Source organism: Bos javanicus, chromosome 20 (genome assembly GCF_032452875.1).
Source record: "Bos javanicus breed banteng chromosome 20, ARS-OSU_banteng_1.0, whole genome shotgun sequence".
NCBI classification, from domain to species: Eukaryota; Metazoa; Chordata; class Mammalia; order Artiodactyla; family Bovidae; genus Bos; species Bos javanicus.
The window spans coordinates 28,514,258-28,536,535 of NC_083887.1; the positions used below are offsets into that span (position 1 = coordinate 28,514,258).

Here is a 22,278-nt window from a genome sequence, read left to right on the forward strand (position 1 = left end):
CAAGCAGGTATATAGTTTGCAATCCTGGCAGGTCAGGTTCCTTTCTGTCTGCTTAATAGTTATAGTGCCAATCACAATCACATATGGATCCCCAACACAGTTCAGTTCAGTTCAGTTGCTCATTTGTGTCCGACTCTTTGCAACCCCATGGACTGCAGCACTCCAGGCATCCCTGTCCATCACCAACTCCCAGAGTTTATGCAAACTCATGTCCATTGAGTTGGTGATGCCATCCAACCACCTCATCCTCTGTCATCCCCTTCTCCTCCCGCCTTCAATCTTTCCCAGCATCAGGGTCTTTTCAGATGAGTCAGTTCTTCACATCAGGTGGCCAAACTATTGGAGTTTCAGCTTCAGCATCAGTCCCTCCAATGAATATTCAGGACTGATTTCCTTTAGGATGGACTGGTTGGATGTCCTTACAGTCCAAGGGACTCTCAAGAGTCTTCTCCAATATCACAGTTCAAAAGCATCAGTTTTTTGGTGCTCAGCTTTCTTTATAGTCCAACTCTCACATTCATATATGACCACTGGAAAACCCATAGCTTTGACTAGACGGACCTTTGTTGGCAAAGTAATGTCTCTGCTTTTTAATATGCTGTATAGGTTGGTCATAACTTTTCTTCCAAGCAGCAAGCATCTTTTAATTTTATGGCTGCACTCACTATCTGCAGTGATTTTGGAGGCCCCCAAAATAAAATCTGTCACTGTTTCCACTATTTCCCCATTTCTTTTCCCTTGAAGTGATAGGACCAGATGCCATGATCTTAGTTTTCTGAATGGTGAGTTTTAAGCCAACTTTTTCACTCTCTTCTTTCACTTTCATCAACACAAGCTTGAGTATAAAATGTCCAATTTGCTGATGTATTGAATGTCAAAGTTTAATTTGTGGAATGAGAATAATTTCCATAGCAAATTTGATATTTTTTCAGGCTTATGACCAATTTTCATATTTGTGTTGGAGCCCTACCTAATTTGAGCTGTGGAGAAGGCAACAGCAACCCACTCCGGTACTCTTGCCTGGAAAATCCCATGGATGGAAGAGCCTGGTAGGCTGCAGTCCATGGGGTTACCAAGAGTCGGACACAACTGAGCGACTTCACTTTCACTTTTCACTTTCATGCATTGGAGAAAGGAAATGGCAACCCAGTCCAGTGTTCTTGCCTGGAGAATCCCAGGGACAGGGGAGAGCCTGGCGGGCTGCCGTCTATGGGGTCGCACCGAGTCGGACACAACTGAAGTGACTTAGCAGCAGCAGCAGCAGCAATTCGAGCTGTGGCTGTGGCAGAGACATGCCACTGCCATGTCAGATAATGGGATATTCTGAATGTGCAGTAATATTAGTGTGCTTATATACAGACACATGCCAGTGCACCTCTTTATAAGGATTGCAGGATGAGTTATGGTTTGAGCAATTAGAGACTGCATACCCCTTAGGAGACTAGTCCCAGACAATTCCATGGGAACCACTAAGTAATATCACCCCTCAATTCCCTGACAATTATCCCAGTGTATTTGATCTTGTCAGTTGGCCCATATGTGTCTGTTCTCACATAAGGGTCTATCTGGCTTAGTTAGATTACTTTGATCAGTCTCTTGATATCCAAAGCTCAATCTAGTAAATACAGTTGAGCCTTAGTGTGAATTCTATTCAAAGAATTTACAGAAAGCAAAGCCTGCATTGATAGATTAAGATAGCCCTGGTAAGCACCCAGGCAAAGAGGCTAAGTGTCATAACCCAAAGTACTATTAAATGGAGTATTACGCAGCCATTGAAAAGGATACATTTGAATCAGTTCTAATGAGGTGGATGAAACTCGAGCCTATTATACACAGTGAAGTAAGCCAGAAAGAAAAACACAAATACAGTATACTAAAGCATATATATATGGAATTTAGAAAGATGGTAACGATAACCCTGTATGCGAGACCGCAAAAGAGACACAGATTAATAGAACAGTCTTTTGGACTCTGTGGGAGAGGGGGAGGGTGGGATGAATTGGGAGAATGGCATTGAAACATGTATAATATCATATATGAAACGAATCGCCAGTCCAGGTTCAATGCATGATACTGGATGCTTGGGGCTGGTGCACTGGGACGACCCAGAGGGATGGTACAGGGAGGGAGGAGGGAGGGGGGTTTAGGATGGGGAACACATATGCACCTGTAGCAGATTCATGTTGATATATGGCAAAACCAATACAATATTGTAAAGTAATTAACCTCCAGTTAAAATAAATAAATTTATATAAAAAAATAAAATAAAGGAGGTCCCCTCTTCCTTTTGATGAATGGGCAATGCTTGTCTTCTGGACCAGGAGGAGTCATTAACATAAACAGGGATAGATCCTTCACCTCAATTAACAGGTCTTAGTAACAGGGGATTAGGTACATATGCCCAATAGGTATAATTCTTTGCTTCTGCTGAAGCCAGGGGTGTATATTCACTGCGATGGTTATCAGGACAAGCATAACCATGATGAGGTTGCCTGGAGTCACTGGTTGTTTCTGCTCGGTTTTACTCTACAAGCTGGAATCCACACAGGTTCTAGACTTTCTCCTAGGGAGATACAAGCAAACCCTCTTCCCCATGTAATTAACTTCCCCAGTGACCAAGTATTTGTTAGTGGATCTTGCCACCAAATCACAGGCTTAGTTGTATTTGTGGATGTAGCCTGAAAATGTCACTCAGCTGAAGTTTCCATAATTTGTGTCAAAATATTCAAAAAATTAGGAGTAAATAAAGCTTTATTCAATATTGTTTATTGTCCCATGGCATATCCCCCTTTTTGTTTTTGTATCATATGTTTAAGTGATTGATTAGCTGTCTCCATTATGGCCTGTCCTTGTGGATTTTAGGGAAGGCCAGTAGAATGTTTTATAAACCAAATTTTAAGAAATTGTTGGAATGTTCTACTGGTATAAGCAGGGCCATTATCATTTTTATAGTTTTTGGTAGTTTTATAACAGCAAACAAGCATATAAATGTCTTTGTACAGATAAAAGCATATAAATGTACAGATAAAGCATATAAATGTCTTTGTACAGATAAAAAAGACATTTTTATGTCTTTTTTAGTCTCACTGGATTGAGTAGTGGTCCATATAAAATGAGAGAATGTATCAATTTTCATATATACATAAGAGGGCTAACCAAAGGAAAATATATGAGTTACATCCATTATAACTATGGATTTCACATGGAATTGTATACCTTCATTATATCAATGGCTCAGTCACACATTTGATAATGTTCAGTTCAGTTCAGTCACTCAGTCGTGTCCAACTCTTTGTGACCTCATGAACCACAGCATGCCAGGCCTCCCTGTCCATCACCAACTCCCGGAGTTCACTCAGACTCACGTCCGTCGAGTCAGTGATGCCATCTAAGCATCTCATCCTCTGTCGTCCCCTTCTCCTCCTGCCTTCAAGCTTTCCCAATGTCAGGGTCTTTTCAGATGAGTCAGTTCTTCACATCAGGTGGCCAAAATATTGGGGTTTCAGCTTTTTCAATGTTTTTACTGCTTTTTCAATGATCCAGTGAATGTTGGCAATTTGATCTCTGGTTCTTCTGCCTTTTCTAAAACTAGCTTGAACAACAATACATGGTTCATGTATTGTTGTAGCCTAGCTTGGAGAATTTTGAGCATTACTTTGCTAGTGTGTGAGATGAGTGCAATTGTGCAGTACTTTGAGCATTCTTTGCCATTGCCTTTCTTTGGGATTGGAATGAAACCTGACCTTTTCCAGTCCTCTGGCCACTGCTGAGCTTTCCAAATTTGCTGGCATATTGAGTGCAGTGTTTTCACAGCATTATCTTTCAGGATTTGAAATAGCTCAAGTGGAATTCCATCACCTCCACTAGCTTTGTTCAAGTGACACTTTCTAAGGCCCTCTTGACTTCACATTCCAGGATGTCTGGCTCTAGGTGAATGATCTCACCATCGTGATTATCTGGATCATGAAGATCTTTTTTGTACAGTTCTTCTGTGTATTCTTGCCACCTCTTCTTAATATCTTCTGCTTCTGTTAGGCCCATGCCATTTCTGTCCTTTATTGTGCCCATCTTTGCATGAAATGTTCCCTTGGGATCTCTAATTTTCTTGAAGAGATCTCTAGTCTTTCCCATTCTATTGTTTTCCTCTATTTCTTTGCATTGATCACTGAGGAAGGCTTTCTTATCTCTCCTTGCTATTCTTTGGAACTCTGCATTCAAATGAGTATATCTTTCCTTTTCTTCTTTGCTTTTTGCTTCTCTTCTTTTCACAGCTGTTTATAAGGCCTCTTCAGAGAGCCATTTTGATTTTTGGTATTTCTTTTTGTTGAGGATGGTCTTGCTCCCTGTCTCCTGTACAATGTCATGAATCTCTGTCCATAGTTCATCAGGCACTCTGTCTATCAGATCTAGTCCATTAAATCTATTTCTCACTTCCACTGTATAATCATAAAGGATTTGATTTAGGTCATACCTGAATGGTCTAGTGGTTTTCCCCACTTTCTTCAATTTAAGTCTGAATTTGGCAATAAGAAGCTCATGATCTGAGCCTCAGTCAGCTCCCGGTCTTGTTTTTGCTGACTGTATAGAGCTTCTCCATCTTTGGCTGCAAAGAATATAATCAATCTGATTTCGGTGTTGACCATCTGGTGATGTCCATGTGTAGAGTCTTCTCTCGTGTTGTTGGAAGAGGGTGTTTGCTATGATCAGTGCATTCTCTTGGTAAAACTCTATTAGTCTTTGCCCTGCTTCATTCCATATTCCAAAGGTCAAATTTGCCTGTTACTCCAGGTGTTTTTTGACTTCCTACCTTTGCATTCCAGTCCCCTATAATGAAAAGGACATCTTTTTTGGGTGTTAGTTCTAATAGGTCTTGTAGGTCTTCATAGAACTGTTCAACTTCAGCTTCTTCAGGGTTACTGGTTGGGGCATAGACTTGGATTACCGTGATATTGAATGAATTGCCTTGGAAACCAACAGAGATCATTCTGTCGTTTTTGAGATTGTATCCAAGTACTGCATTTCAGACTCTTATTGATTATGATGGCTACTCCATTTCTTCTAAGGGGTTCCTGCCCACAGTAGTAGATACAATGGTCATCTGAGTTAAATTCACCCATTCCAGTCCATCTTAATTTGCTGATTCCTAGAATGTTAACGTTCACTCTTGCCATCTCCTGTTTGACCACTTCCAATTTGTCTTGATTCATGGACCTAACATTCCAGGTTCCTATGCAATATTGTTCTTTACAGCATTGGACCTTGCTTCTATCACCACATCCACAACTGGGTGTTGTTTCTGTCACATCCACAACTGGGTGTTATTGCTTTGGCTCTATCCTTTCATTCTTTCTGGAGTTACTTCTCCATTGATCTCTAGTAGCATATTGGGCACCTAATGTAATGGACAACAATTCTTGAAACAGGCAATACAGAAAACAACTTAGTTAGCAGTAATAGTAAAATCATAAGTAAGAACTTGAGTCAAGAACTTTTATTAGGTATAGCCCAGTGACATTTTTAAGTCATCTGACTTAGTTTATTAAATGACTATATCTAGTTGCTAATTTTCTGGTTGCAGAGCATCTGATCTTTATTCAAAGACTGGTACTGAGATAAGCTTTAGAAACAAACTTACAGTGTCCTTTTCAGTGAAGGATATTTTTAACTTAAATTAATGAATGTCCTTCTTAATTTAATTTAATGAAGCCTCTTAGCAATGTAACATAACCACAATTTAACAAGTGAGTCATATGGACATTAATTAACAAAACTAGAACTTAAGATTCAATGAAACATATTAGATGTTATAGACCTGACATCAGTTGGGTGGATTTTTTTTTTTTTAGAGCTCCCCAGTATACTCTGAGGTTTTTGTATATGTCTGGAGACAATCTTTTTTGTACCATGATGAGGCTGTTCAGAACCCAAATGTCTCCAATTTCTGGAGGGATGAGGTAGAGAGGAAAAGAAAAATGTTTTAATTTTACTCACAGGTGTAAATCACTAAATTGTTTTAAACCATCAGTGACTTGAGGACAAGAGTTTCTTTATATCTGAAAACAAAGATTAGAAGCCAATAACACGTCAGACAAAAAAATCATGAAGACTGTAGTCATATTTTGCAGCCTGTTCAATCTCATGAAACCAATCCTTTGGTTTGTGGTCCTTGCCTGACGACAAAGGACGTCAGTGAAAGTAATGGTCTCCAAGATGCTCATGAAGTTTTTGCAGTGTCTGTACTTGACTTGACCAGCAAAGTGGGTTCCCTGATCACTGGAGATTGCAGAAAATGTATTTTAACCATTTTTTTTTCCCCACTGTGAGATATTAACCCTACAGCCAGGAAAGGCTTTATACTATCAAATAAAGTGAGGTTTGTCAGGGAGCCAGGAAAAGCCAAGTGGCCATCTTGGACCTCCCGTAGCCCTGACTGTTTGGTTTATAGCCATTATTTATCCATTTTAAATTTCCTGATGAGGCGTTAATTTTGTAGAGGCAGAATGAGCTTTGTCTATGTGTGCTATAGATCATTGGGAAATAACACTCATTTATTTTATCGAAGTAACAAAAGATTTTAAAAGCAAGTATGAATCACTTAAAGACTAAGACATTTACATAGTCTGTAATCAAAAGCTATACTCCAAGAAGACTTTGTTTTTTTAACAGGAAGAGAAAACCAAATTCCAGATTGGTACCAGCTTATATTCATTGTGAAACAATAGTCATTCACCTAGTCAAAGTGACAATGAAAGATTTCAAAGGCAGTGTAATGTCTTAATAAACTTGTATCACGCACAAAATTCTCTTCCACTTGCCACAGACCTTTTTTACACTTCTGGATTCATCACTTTATTTGCCCATTCAGAGAACAGCCACCTATAAGTTCAGATTTACTTCCTTTTTCCTTAATAGAAAGTAATTCCATCCTTATACCTTTTTATTGAACGTACATGTCCTACTTTCCTTCAGCAACCACAAACTGTACTTTATATCATCGTTCTGTAGACTGCTAAATGTAAATCACCCATAGTTATATCATTTGCAAAATTATCTTCACAATGTCTATGTGAATTAGATCAGTAAACACACATTAATACCAGCTATCAATCCAGTAGTGAATATTTCCTAGTTCACACAAGCCTGAAATTCATTTTACTTTAATTTTTTGGAATTTAGAATTGTTTGATTCCTAAGTGTTTACTTCTCTTTAGGCCAATTAAATAGAGCTCATTGACCAATCAGCCTTTAGTAATTTTGTCGAAGGACAAATACACACCGTGAGTCACATATCAATTTAGACAGACGTATAGACAGAGATCTCATAGTTTTCTGCTTGATATTTAAAATGTCTTTGTGCCTTCTTTTTTTCTTGGTTTGAGTTCTACCAATTTGTTAATGGCTGGAGTCCCAGACAGAGTGGGCTGTTTATCCCAAGGACATGATGTGAGTTAACTTTAGGTTTTTTCCCAGACCTGTTTTTGTTTCTCAGGAATGGAGCTCCAACAAAGTATTTTAACAAGCCAACTTTTTTTCTAATTGCACATGCAAGGAGAACTGGTTTTGCAATTTCAAATAAAGATTTTATTTTAACCAGTGTTCTCTGGAGTCTAAATAATATCATGGCCATTCAGTGTCAAAAATGTCATCTCTCTCTTTTTGTAGTCATAGTTTCATAGTTAAAAATTAAACCAGAGAATGTTCAAAATCACTCTGATGACAGGGGTAGCCTGACTAATAAGATGTTGTCCCAGCAGGGATTGTCTTTCTGGGGAGGTAAAGTCTTCTCTCAAAGTAAGGAAAGCCTGTCCTTTAACCTCTATTTTCTCCCAGGCTCTTATGCAGTATCACCTCACCTGTTCTATAGCCTGATCTTCCGTAAGCACTTGATCTTGAGTCCTCCCCCAATTTCCACTGCCTGTCAATTGATCTAAAGAGATGGGGATCTATCTGGCTTGGTCATGAGACACCATAATCAAATAGGAACCCTCAGCTAGTCCCTGCACTATTTCCACAGTAAAAGGAGAATTTACTCCATAATTTTGAACAGTTTGCTTAAGTTCATTTAGTATTTTGAAGGGAATCTGCTTGTGTACAGTCTCATACACTCCATTAGGATTATTAGGGTAATAATAATTATCCTAATTATTATTAGGAGCTACTCATTCATGTATTGTCATTGGAAATGTCATAGTCATAGCCTCCAAGTCAGCCCACCAAATACCTTTCTGGAGGGGTGACAGAACTGTTGCCCGTGGCAAAGAAGGAAAAGCTTAAGTCACTCCATTGGTTAAGACAGGAGGAGGAGGAAGTGGAGGTAGAGGAAATTCATCCTCTGCAAAAGCACAGAAGGAACTGTACTTTTAAGAGCCTCCTGTGTTTTTTGTTCTACCCTGCTGGCTTTGGATATTCAGGTCTTCCCTCTGATGGGGATTCACATTCATCCTCACTCCCTCTGAATTTTCTGGAGTCTGAAGAGGTTCTAAAAGAGATTTTCTCAGTGTCCAAGTTGACCAGATAGATACAGGCAAGGGCACTCCCTTGCAAAGAAGTTTCTCTAATTCACTACCTACCTTCTTCCATGGCCCTAAATCTCAAATACTCAGAGAAGGGAACCATGAGCAGTGTTTCTCAATGGTTTGTAAAAGCTCCAGTAGCCGGCCCTCACTTATTTTTGTTCCTCCTGCTTTTAGAACCTGCTGCAAGAGGCATATATATGGCCAGTACTGTTCCAAGCTTTCTGAATTTCCCATGCTTAACTCCAGTTTCAATACCTGAGAGAGCATTTCTTACCGCAAAGGGGGATTTTCTGAGGCCTCATCCCTCTTCTTCAGGACCGTGAGCCGATACTGATATTTCACCTGCAGTTTCGTTCTCCACAATCCTTCACTTTTCAGCCCCATGTTGGGTGCCACTTGCTGGAACCAGCTCAGCAGGCAGGGATCAAAAGTGGTCGATGCACAGTTTGGGGAAAACAAACTAGAGACAGAATTAAAGTTTTAAAGATGGGACTGGGGGACTCAAGCCCTCTTGGATCAAGAGCCCCATTCCTTGGAGCCAAGTAACTTTTATTTAGTATCTTTGTAAGCAGAAAGTATCTGTTGTGGTATGATGAAGTCAGCCTCCTGTGTCCCCAGTCATGCCTCCTATTTTATTGATTACTTCAAACTCTCTTTGAATAGTTCAAAAAACATTCTTTGACTATTTCAAAATATCACAGTAATCCAAGTCTAAGCCCTGATCAGTAACGCTGAAGAAGCTGAAGTTGAACTGCTGAGTTTTCCAAATTTGCTGACATATTGAGTGCAGCACTTTCTCAGCATCATCTTTTAGGATTTGAAATAGATCCTAGGAAACTGCAAAAATGAAAATGGAAATATGGCATGGCTTAGCTCCTTTTGAAAATAATATTTAGTTTTAAGATTGTATTGGAGAAAGGCATTATATCAGACATTAGTATGTAAAGTACTAAATATAAAGATGGAATTTGCTACTTCCCATTAATAGAAAACAAGCAAAAATACAAATACAAGTCATGAGAACTTGTTGGCAAAATTCTGTAAGGATAATATCCAATATCTAAGGACATTAAATAACTTTTTAATTTATTTTTCCACATCTTCCTCCACCCAAACTATGCTCATCCTAAAATGCTTATAATTCCCCTGAAGTTGATTATTTTATGTACCTAACTAAATTAATATCTGATTCTTTTTTTTTTTTGTAAAGCTTGGAATAGTTTTGCTTATAGCTCTACTGCCTAATTCTCCCTTCAATTTCTATGTGCCTTTTACTCCAGAAAATTCCCTTTGTGCATTTCAAGAGCTTCTACTCTGGCTCCCACTGCATCTGTGTACACCCTAATCGCAGGCTGAGCACCAAAGAAATTATGCCCTTGAACTGAGGTGTTGGAGAAGACTTTTGAGAGTCCCTAGGAATGCAAGGAGATCAAACCCATCAATCCTAAAGGAAATCAGTCCTGAATATTCATTGGAAGTGCTGATGCTGAAGCTGAAGTTCCAATACTTTGGCCATCTGATGCACAGAGCCAACTCATTGGAAAAGACAGTGATGCTGGCAAAGATTGAAGGCAGGAGAAGACGGGGCCAACTGAGGATGAGATGGTTCGATGGCATCCCTGACTCAATGGACATGAGTTTGAGCATGCTCCAGGATGTGGCTAAGGACAGGGAAACCTGGTGTGCTTCAGTCCATGGGGTCACAAAGAATCGGATACAACTGAATGACTGAACAACAGCAATCACCTGTTTATGTTATTTAGCTCCCTAAATATGGAAACAGTGTGTGGTTTACCTTTGCGTCCCATGTACCACAATGTGCAATACACAGTTGTCACAGAGTTGAACTAAAGAAAAAAACCTCCTGGAGTGTCCCTGGGGGTCCAGTGACTAAGAGTCTAAGCTCCCAATGCAGGGGACCCAGGTTCAACCCCTGATCGGGGAACTAGATCTCGCATGCCACAACTAAGACCTGGAGTAGCCAAATAAAATAAAATACTCAAAAGCGACACATATTCTCTGAAAAGTAACCATCTCTTGGCATGTCCCTCAACCCAGATTCCCTCCCCAGAAATGATGGTTATTTGTGCTGCCTTCTTCAGGAATTTTCCAAATCTATGTAAAATATTTCTGAATGCCTATTTCTTTTCATATAGATGATGACATTCCATGCTCACTGTCGCACACCTAGCTTTTCTATTTTAACAGTATATCTGTTTCATTCTTATAGAGCTTTCTCCTTTAAACAGGTAAATGTTCTATTCTGTGAATCTTCAACTATGTATTTACTACGTCTTGCTTGACTGCATCTATCTTGTCTTAATACTTCCATTTACAAGCAGCTTAAAAATCAATATCATTGTACATTTCTTTAGTGGCTCATACAAGGGTGTATATGTAGAATATAATCATGGAAATAATATTTCTTCATCAAAAGATATTTGTGTTTTATACTTTGATAAATACTGTACCATTGTTTTTCTTCAAAATCATTCGTTTATATTCTCAGCAATGAAAGGGTTTGTTTCCCTGTAGTAATGCCAACAAATCAGATCCTTGATCTTTGCCAATCTGACAATTGAAAAGCTATGCATTTACAATTGAATTTTTACTTCTTTATAAAAAGTGATAAGTCGAGTTCAACATCTTTATGCATAGCATTTTTATGTTATGCATAAACATTGCAAACAACAAAATCCAGTCTGGCTAGTTTAATCAGAAAAATAACCTCTTAAAGTTTAATAGGTACTACTGTGGATTGTTGAAGAAACAGACTCAAGGATACACTTTTAGGAACACCAAAGGGCATGCAGTACACTGGTCTGATATGAACCCCACTGATACCTCCTCCATCAAACATGAAGCACCAGAACCCAATGGCCCACATCCACCACTGCCTCCATCACTGATGCTGTCTATGCATCAGGAATTTGCTCTTGAAATTCCTGCTGCCACCTACACCAGCCAGATGGGAGCGCTGCCCTGCAAAAGCAGGAATGCCACCCTGTTTATCTCTGAATCAGTCTCACTAACCTGGGTAGTTCAAATGCAAGGATACGTACCTGAGTGCTAGCTGCAGGAGAAGTTAGTATTTGAGTTCTGACCTCAATGAAGGGAGGCAAGCAAGATTCATAGCGTTAATTTTCCCAAATACAGAAGAGTTTGCAAAATACATTAAGTCCTAAAAATGTCAAATATTCACACCAGCCCTATCCAACAGGCAACTCTTCTTCATAATTATTGTTTGAAACAAAAGCAGATACTCCTTTGTGCTCAGTCATTCATTCATGTCTAACTTTTTGCATCCCCAGAGACTGTAACCTGCCAGACTCCTCTGTCTATGGAATTTTCCCGGCAAGAAAACTGGAGTGTGTTGCCATTTCCTACTCTAAGGGATCTTCCTGACTAAGGGGTCGAACCACATTTCTTGAGTGGCCTACATTGGTTCTTTACCACTGAGCCACCTGGGAAGCCCTAATATAACTTCTACTCATATCAAATACAGACACTTCCTCCAATCCCAGTAATAGGCAAGTCTGGTTAGAAGGGGAAGTCAGATCCGTGACTCATACAGATGCATTCTAAGGCTCTGGGACTGGGATATAGTATTATGTGCATTTTCTGTACGATTATTTTGTAAAATCTGCTAAAGTAAGGTTTATGACTGAAACTACTTAATAGGGCCATCTATTTCTACTCTAACTTCTCATGCATCATACTTTCTCACAGATCGAATGGCATGCTGTGACTGGTTTGGGGATCCTGCTAGAAGGGAGTTAAAGATACACTTGGTGCAGGGGTTAATAGTTAGCCGTCTGTTGCTCTGGCTAAGCCACGAGAAACTCACCATGAGAAAAAAATAAAAGCAAAATATAGCAATACAGCATAACCCAGATAAAAGTATGTCAGGTAGATCAGTTGCGGTTCTCACTGATAAACTAAGGAAGAACAGTGTGGACCTTGAAATGCCAGGTCAGCACAAGTTCAGAACGCTGCTAGTGCACAAACCAAAATGTTTTCCCAAGGCATATGTAGGTCTATGACCTTAAGCTAGGTGATACCCCTTGTACAAGAAAATAACAAATATCAGTTCAGTTCAGTCAGTTCAGTCTCTCAATAGTGTCTGACTCTTTGTGACCCAATGGACTGCAGCACGCCAGGCCACCCTGTCCATCACCAACTCCCGGAGTTTATGCAAACTCATGTCCACTGAGTCGGTGATGCCATCCAACCATCTCATCCTCTATTGTCCCCTTCTCCTCCTGCCTTCAATCTTTCCCAGCATCAGGGTCTTTTCAAAAGAGTCAGTTCTTTGCATCAGGTAGCCAAAGTATTGGAGTTTCAGCTTCAACATCGGTCCTTCAAATGAACATTCAGGACTGATCTTTAGGATGCACTGGTTGGATCTCCTTGCAGTACAAGGGACTCTCAAGAGTCTTCTCCAACACCACAGTTCAAAAGCATCAGTTCTTCAGTGCTCAGCTTTCTTTACAGTCCAGCTCTTACATCCACACATGACCATTGGAAAAATCAAGCCTTGACTAGATGGACCTTTGTTGGCAAAGTAATGTCTCTGCTTTTGAATATGCTATCTAGGTTGGTCATAACTTTCCTTCCAAGGAGTAAGCATCTTTTAATTTCATGGCTGTAGTCACCATATGCAGTGATTTTGGAGCCCCCCAAAATAAAGTCTGCCACTGTTTCCACTGTTTCCCCATCTATTTGTCATGAAGTGATGGGACCAGATGCCATGATCTTTGTTTCCTGATTGTTGAGCTTTAAGCCAACTTTTTCACTCTACTATTTCACTTTCATCAAGGGGCTCTTTAGTTCTTCTTCACTTCCGCCATAAGGGTGATGTCATCTGCATATCTGAGGTTATTGATATTTCTCCCGGCAATCTTGATTCCAGCTTGTGCTTCTTCCAGCCCAGCATTTCTCATGATGTACTCTGCATATAAGTTAAATAAGCAGGATGAGAATATACAGCCTTGATGTACTCCTTTTCCTATTTGGAACCAGTCTGTTGTTCCATGTCTGGTTCTAACTGTTGCTTCTTGACCTGCATACAGATTTCTCAAGAGGTAGGTCAGGTGGTCTGGTATTCCCATATCTTTCAGAATTTCCCACAGCTTATTGTGATCCACACAGTCAAAGGCTTTGGCATAGTCAATAAAGCAGAAATAGATGCTTTTCTGGAACTCTTTTGCTTTTCCAATGATCCAGCAGATGTTGGCAATTTGATCTCTGGTTCCTCTTTTTCTAAATCCAGCTTGAACATCTGGAAGTTCACAGTTCATGTATTGTTGAAGCCTGGCTTGGAGAATTTTGAGCATTACTTTGCTAGTGTGTGAGATGAGAGCAATTGTGTGGTAGTTTGAGCATTCTTTGGCATTGCCTTTCTTTGGGATTGGAATGAAAACCGACCTTTTCCAGTCCTGTGGCCACTGCTGAGTTTTCCAAATTTGCTGGCATATTGAGTGCAGTGCTTTCACAGCATTATCTTTCAGGATTTGAAATAGCTCAAGTGGAATTCCATCACCTCCACTAGCTTTGTTCAAGTGACACTTTCTAAGGCCCTCTTGACTTCACATTCCAAGATATCTGGCTCTAGGTGAGTGATCACACCATCGTGGTTATCTGGGTCATGAAGATCTTTTTTTGTACAGTTCTTCTGTGTATTCTTGCCACCTCTTCTTAATATCTTCTGCTTCTGTTAGGCCCATGCCATTTCTGTCCTTTATTGTGCCCATCTTTGCATGAAATGTTCCCTTGGGATCTCTAATTTTCTTGAAGAGATCTCTAGTCTTTCCCATTCTATTGTTTTCCTCTATTTCTTTGCATTGATCACTGAGGAAGGCTTTCTTATCTCTCCTTGCTATTCTTTGGAACTCTGCATTCAAATGAGTATATCTTTCCTTTTCTCCTTTGCTTTTTGCTTCTCTTCTTTTCACAGCTGTTTGTAAGGCCTCTTCAGACAGCCATTTTGCTTTTTTTGCATTTCTTTTCCATGGGATGGACTTGCTCCCTATCTCCTGTACAATGTCATGAACCTCTATCCATAGTTCATCAAGCATTCTGTCTATCAGATCTAGTCCCTTAAATCTATTTCTCACTTCCACTGTATATTCTTTAGGGATTTGATTTAGGTCATACCTGAATGGTCTATGACCAACCTAGATAGCATATTCAAAAGCAGAGACATTACTTTGCCAACAAAGGTTCGTCTAGTCAAGGCTATGGTTTTTCCTGTGGTCATGTATGGATGTGAGAGTTGGACTGTGAAGAAGGCTGAGCGCTGAAGAATTGATGCTTTTGAACTGTGGTGTTGAAGAAGACTTTTGAGGGTCCCTTGGACTGCAAGGGGATCCAACCAGTCCCTTATAAAGGAGATCAGCCCTGGGATTTCTTTGGAAGGAATGATGCTAAAGCTGAAACTCCAGTACTTTGGCCACCTCATGTGAAGAGTTGACTCATTGGAAAAGACTCTGATGCTGGGAGGGATTGGGGGCAAGAGGAGAAGGAGACGACAGAGGATGAGATGGCTGGATGGCATCACTGACTCGATGGATGTGAGTCTGAGTGAACTCTGGGATTGGTGATGGACAGGGAGGCCTGGCGTGCTGCGATTCATGGGGTCTCAAAGAGTCGGACACAACTGAGCAACTGATCTGATCTGATCTGATCTGAATGGTTTAGTGGTTTTCCCCACTTTCTTCAATTTAGGTCTGAATTTGGCAATAAGGAGCTCATGATCTGAGCACAGCTTCTCCATCTTTGGCTGCAAAGAATATAATCAATCTGATTTCGGTGTTGACCATCTGGTGATGTCCATGTGTAGAGTCTTCTCTTGTGTTGTTGGTGGAGGGTGTTTGCAATGATCAGTGCATTCTCTTGGCAGAAGTCTATTAATCTTTGCCCTGCTTCATTCTGTATTCCAAGGCCAAATTTGCCTGTTACTCCAGGTGTTTCTTGACTTCCTACCTTTGCATTCCAGTCCACTATAATGAAAAAGACATCTTTTTTGGGTGTTAGTTCTGGAAAAAGTTTGTTTTAATTCCAATCCCACAGAAAAGCAATGCCAAAGAATGCTCAAAGTACCGCACAATTGCACTCATCTCACACCCTAGCAAAGGAATGCTCAAAATTCTCCAAGCTAGGCTTCAACAGTACATGAATTGTGAACTTACAGATGTTCAAGCTGGATTTAGAAAAGGCAGAGGAACCAGAGATCAAATTGCCAACATCTGCTGGATCATCGAAAAAACAAGAGAATTCCAGAAAAACATCTACTTCTGTTTTATTGACTATGCCAAAGTCTTTGACTGTGTGGATCACAACAAATTGTGGAAAATTCTGAAAGACATGGGAATACCAGACCACCTGACATGCCTCTTGAGAAATCTGTATGCAGGTCAGGAAGCAACTGTTAGAACCAGATATGGAACAACAGACTGGTTCCAAATCAGGAAAGGCGTACGTCAAAGCTGTATATTGTCACCCTGCTTATTTAACTTATACGCAGAGTACATCATGAGAAATGCTGGACTGGATGAAGCAGAAGCTGGAATCAAGATTGCTGGGAGAAATATCAATAACCTCAGATATGCAGATGACATCACCCTTATGGCAGAAAGTGAAGAAGAACTAAAGAGCCTTTTGATGACAGTGAAAGAGGAGAGTAAAAAAGTTGGCTTAAAACTCAGCATTTAGAAAACTAAGATCATGGCATCCAGTCCCATCACTTCATGGCAAATAGATGGGGAAACAATGGCAACAGTGAGAGACTTTATTTTCTTGGGCTCCAAAATAACTGCAGATGGTGACTGCAACCATGAAATTAAAAGATACTTGCTCCTTGGAAGAAAAGTTACGCTCACTTCATGGGAAATAGATGGGGAAACAGTGGAAACAGTGGTAGACTTTATTTTGGGGGGCTCCAAAATCACTGCAGATGGTGACTGCAACCATGAAATTAAAAGACGCTTACTCCTCGGAAGGAAAGTTATGACCAACCTAGATAGCATATTAAAAAGCAGAGACCTTACTTTGCCAACAAAGGTCCGTCTAGTGAAGGCTATGGTTTTTCTGGTGGTCAGGTATGGATGTGAAAATTGGACTGTGAAGAAAGCTGAGCGCCAAAGAATTGATGCTTTTGAAGTGTGGTGTTGGAGAAGACTCTTGAGAGTCCCTTGGACTGCAAGGACATCCAACCAGTCCATTCTAAAGGAGATCAGTCCTGGGTATTCTTTGGAAGGACTGATGCTAAAGCTGAAACTCCAGTACTTTGGCCACCTCATGTGAAGAGTTGACTCATTGGAAAAGACTCTGATGCTGGGAGGGTTTGGGGGCAGGAGGAGAAAGGGATGACAGAGGATGAGATGGCTGGATGGCATCACTGACTTGATGGACAAGAGTTTGGGTGAACTCCGGGAGTTGGTGATGGAGGGAGGCCTGGCATGCTGCAATTCATGGGGTCGCAAAGAGTTGGACACGACTGAGCAATTGAACTGAATTGAACTGAGACAGCATATTAACAAGCAGAGACATTACTTTGTCAACAAAGGTCCATTTAATCAAAGTTATGGTTTTTCCAGTAGTCATGTATGAATGTGAGAGTTGGACTATAAAGAAAGCTGAGAGCTGAAGAATTGATGCTTTTGAACTATGATGTTGGAGAAGACTCTTGAGAGTTCCTTGGACTGCAAGGAGATCAAACCAGTCCATCCTAAAAGAAATCAGTCCTGAATATTTATTGGAAAGACTGTTGCTGAAGCTGAAACTCCAATACTTTTGCCATCTGATGCGAAGAACTGACTCATTTGAAAAGACCCTGATGCTGGCAAAGATTGAAGGTGGGAGGAAAAGGCAATGACAGAGGATGAGATGGTTGGATGGCATCATGTATCTATGGACATGAGTTTGAGTAAACTCCAAGAGATGGTGACGGACAGGGAAGCCTGGCATGCTGCAGTCCATGGGGTCGCAAAATGTCAGACACGACTGAGTGAACTGAGGATCTCGTCATACCCTTTCCACTCAATGATGGCTTAAGGGAAAAAAAAAAACAAACCTAAGGATTTTATAGCATTATTTTACTACAAAAAAGAGAAAACACAGAAAACAATATATTTTGCCTATAGTGAGCCTTTAACAAGTAAACAAGTAAAAAACAGAGCACACTAAAAGTATTATTTTTTTTAAGACATGGCAGGACATAAAAAGAACTACTTCCAGGTACTGAAAAGAGTTGTAATATAGTTGGGAAAGAAGATATAATCACATAACAACTAAACGTGGTCCACTGGAGAAGGGAATGGCAAACAACTTCAGTGTTCTTGCCTTGAAAATCCCATGAACAGTATGAAAAGCAAAAGTATATGACATTGGAAGATGAGCTTCTCCAGATCGGTAGGTGTCCAATATGCTACTGGGAAAAAGAGGATAAATAGCTCCAGGAGGAATGAAGAGTCTGGGCCAAAGAGGAAATGACACCCAGTAATGGATGTGTCTGGTGGTGAAAGTAAAGTCCAATGCTGTAAAGAACAATACTGCATAGGAACCTGGTATTTTAGGTCCATGAATCAAGGTATGATGGACGTGGTCAAACAGGAGATGGCAAGAGTGAACATTGACATTTCAGGACTCAGTGAACTAAAATGGATGGGAATGGGTGAATTTAATTCAGATGACTATTATAGCTACTACTGTGGGCAAGAATCCCTTAGCAGAAATGGAGTAGCCCTCAGAGTCAACAAAAGAGTTTGACATGAAGTACTTGTGTACAGTCTCAAAAATGACAGAACTATCTTGGTTCATTTCCAAGTCAAACCATTCAGTATCACAGTAATACACATCTATGCCTCAACCTCTAATGCCAAAGCTGAAGGGTTCTACAAGACCTTCTAGAACTAACACCAAAAACAAACAAAAAAGTCCTTTTCATCATAAGGGACTGGAATGCAAAAGTAGTAAGTCAAGAGATACCTGGACTAACAGGCAAGCTTGGCCTTGCAATACAAAATGAAGCCGGGCAAAGTTAACAGAGTTTTGCCAAGAGAAGACACTGGTCATTGCAAACACCCACTTCCCACAACACAAGAGGTGACACTACACATGGACATTACCAGATGGTTGATACCAAAATCAGACTGACTGTATTATTTGCAGCCAAAGATGGAGAACCTCTATAAGGTCAGCAAAAACTAGACCTGAGGCTGACTGTGGCACAGATTATGAGCTCCTTATTGCAAAAATCAGACATAAAATAGACAAAGGAGGGAAAACCACTAACCATTCAGGCATGACCTAAATCAAATCCCTTATGATTATACAGTGGAAGTGACAAATAGATTCAAGGGATCAGATCTGGTAGACAGAGTGCCTCAAGAATTATGGACAGACGTTCATAATATTGTACAGGAGGCAGTGACCAAAACAATCCCCCCAAAAAAAGAAATGCAAGAAGGCAAAGTGGTTGTCTGAGGAAACCTTACAAATAGTTGAAGAAAGAAAAGAAGCAAAAGGCAATGAAGAAAGGGAAAGCTATACCCAACTGAATACAGAATTCCAAAGAATAGCAAGGAGAAATGAGAAAGACTTCCTCAGTGAACAGTGGAATGAAATAGAAGAAAATAATAGAATGGGAAAGACTAGAGATCTCTTCTGGAGAAGGCAATGGCATCCTACTCCAGTACTCTTGCCTGGAAAATCCCATGGACGGAGGAGCCTGGTAGGCTGCAGTCCATGGGGTCACTAAGAGTCGGACACGACTAAGTGACTTCACTTTCACTTTTCACTTTCATGCATTGGAGAAGGAAATGGCAACCCACTCCAGTGTTCTTGCCTGGAGAATCCCAGGGACGGGGGAGCCTGGTGGGCTGCCGTCTATGGGGTCACACAGAGTCGGACACGACTGAAGTGACTTAGCAGCAGCAGCAGAGATCTCTTCAAGAAAACTGGAGATACCAAGGGAACATTTCATGCAAAGATGGGTGCAATAAAGTATAGAAACAGTATGGACCTAACAGAAGCAAAAGATATTGAGACGAGATGGGAAGAATACACAGAACTGGTACACAAAAGTTCTTAAAGAACCAAATAACCATGTTGTGTTCCTTCACTTAGAGCCAGACATTCTGAAGTCTGAATTCAAGTGGGCATTAGAAAGCATCACTACAAATGAACCTAGTGGAGGTAATGGAATTCCAGCTGATTTATTTAAAATCCTAAAAGATGATGCTGTTACAGGGCTGCACTCAATATGCCAGCAAATTTGGAAAACTCAGCAGTGGCCAAATGACTCGAAAAGGTCAGTTTTCATTCCAGTCCCAAAGAAGAGCCATGCTAAAGAAAGTTTAAACTACTGCGCAGTTGTACTCATTTCACATGCTAGCAAGATTATGCTTAAAATCCTTCAAGTTAGCCTTCAACAGTATGTAAACCAAGAAATTCCAGATGTACAATATTTAGAAAAGGTAGACGTACCAGAGATCAAATTGCCAACATTCACTAGATCATCGAAAAAGCAAGAGAATTCCAGAAAAAAAATCTACTTCTGCTTCACTGACTACATTAAAGCCTTTGACTGTGTGAATCATAACGAACAGTGGAAAATTCTTAAAGAGATGGGAATACCAGACCACCTTACCTGTCTCCTGAGAAACATGTATGCAGGTCAAGAAGCAACAATTAGAACCAGACATGGAACTGATTCAAAATCGGGAAAGGTAAACATCAAGGCTGTATATTGTCACCTTGCTTATTTAATTTATATGCAGAGAACATCATGCAACATGCTGGGCTGGATGACTGCCAACCTGGAATCAAGATTGCTGGGAGAAATATTAACAACCTTAGATATGCAAGTGATACATCCTAATGGCAGAAAGTGAAGAGAGACTAAAGAGCCTCCTGATGAAGGTGAAAGAGGAGAGTGAAAAAGCTGGCTTAAAATACAACATTCAGAAAACTAAGCTCATGGTATCTGATCCCATCACTTCATGAAAATAGATGGGGAAAAAATAGAAAAAGTAGCAGATTTTATGGAGAAGGCAATGGCACCCCACTCCAGTACTCTTGCCTGGAAAATCCCATGGACCGAGGAGCCTGGTGGGCTGCAGTCCATAGGGTCGAGAAGAGTCGGACACGACCGAGCGACCTGACTTTCACTTTTCACTTTCACGCATTGGAGAAGGAAATGGCAACCCACTCCAGTGTTCTTGCCTGGAGAATCCCAGGGACGGAGGAGCCTGGTTGGCTGCCGTCTATGGGATCGCACAGAGTCGGACACAACTGAAGCGACTTAGCAGCAGTAGCAGTAGCAGCAGCAGATTTTATTTTCTGGTGCTTCTAAGTCACTGTGGATGGTGACTGCAGCCATGAAATTAACAGATGCTGGCTCCTTGGAAGAAAAGGTATGACAAACCTAGATAGCATATTAAAAAGCAGAGACATTACTTTTCCAACAGAGGTCCGTGTAATCAAAGCTATGGTTTTTCCTGTTTGTCATGTACGGATGTGAGAGTGGGACCATAAAGAAGGCTGTGCACTGAAGAATTTACATCTTTGAATTGTGGTGCTGGAGAAGACTCTTGAGGGTCCCTTGGACTTCAAGGAGATCAAACCAGTCAATCCTAAAAAAATTAACCCTGAATATTCATTGGAAGGACTGGTGGACTGAAACTGAAGCTCCAATACTTTGGCTACCTGATACAATGAGCTGCCTCATTGGAAAAGATCCTGATGCTGGGAAAGATCGAATACAGGAGGAGAAGGGGGTAACAGAGGATGAGATGGTTGCATAGCTTCACCAATTCAGTGGACATGAGTTTGAGTGAGCTCCAGGAGATAGTGAAGGACAGGGAAGCCTGGTGTACCGAAGTCCATGGGGTCGCAAAGAGTTGGACATGACTTAACAACTGCTGCTGCTGCTGCTGCTGCTAAGTCACTTCAGTCGTGTCCGACTCTGTGCGACCCCATAGACGGCAGCCCACCATGCTCCCCCGTCCCTGGGATTCTCCAGGCAAGAACACTGGAGTGGGTTGCCATTTCCTTCTCCAATGCATGAAAGGAAAAACTGAAAGTGAAGTCACTCAGTTGTGTCCAACTCTTAGCCACCCCATGGACTGCAGCCTACCAGGCTCCTCTGTCCATGGGATTTTCCAGGCAAGAGTACTGGAGTGGGATGCATTGCCTTCTCCCTTAACAACTGAATAACAACAAATATTTAAATGGAGATTGAATGCAACAATGAAGGCTACAGACAAGGATGTAAATTATTAATTGTCAAATTAACCCCAGGGACAGCATGAGTTTAGAGGAAAGCGTTTGGATAATTTATTGTGGAGAATAAGCTACCCTTAATTTAGTGGCTTAAAGCAATAGTGTTCTTGTATGTCACAATTGTGTGGGACAGGCATTCAGGCAGGGATCAGCAGAGCAATTATTCTGCTTCAAGGAGCATCATGTGGCACTCATTGGGTCTTGTTTTAAGCTTCAAGAAGGGTCCTGCAAAAATCTAGTACCTTACTGACCCTCACACCCTCTTTCTTTATGGCATCTCATCCTTCCGGTCCTCCATGTAGTTTGGGCTTCTCACAGCATGGTGATCTCAAGGTTGTCACACTTCTGGCGTGACAGCTGTCTTGTAAGAGAAGGGAGGAAGGAAATGGAGGCTCCTGTGGTCTAGATCCGGAAACTCACACAGTGTCACTTCAGCAACATTCAGTATTTCAACAGGAGTCACAGAGACCACTCAGCC

The 22,278-nt window shown here is 40.8% G+C and overlaps 1 protein-coding gene and 1 long non-coding RNA gene across 2 annotated transcripts in view; one reads left to right on the forward strand and one right to left on the reverse strand.

Moving 5' to 3' along the window:
- EMB (embigin) overlaps positions 1-22,278 on the forward strand; it is a 167,291-nt gene that overhangs the window by 40,560 nt on the left and 104,453 nt on the right. The gene's annotated exons all lie outside the window — the stretch shown is intronic.
- Positions 759-22,220, reverse strand: LOC133233611 (uncharacterized). The gene is made up of 3 exons (XR_009731780.1): positions 8,791-22,220; positions 5,992-6,053; positions 759-5,392 (listed from the first exon to the last, which is right to left on the reverse strand). It is a non-coding gene; the product is annotated as an uncharacterized LOC133233611 (long non-coding RNA).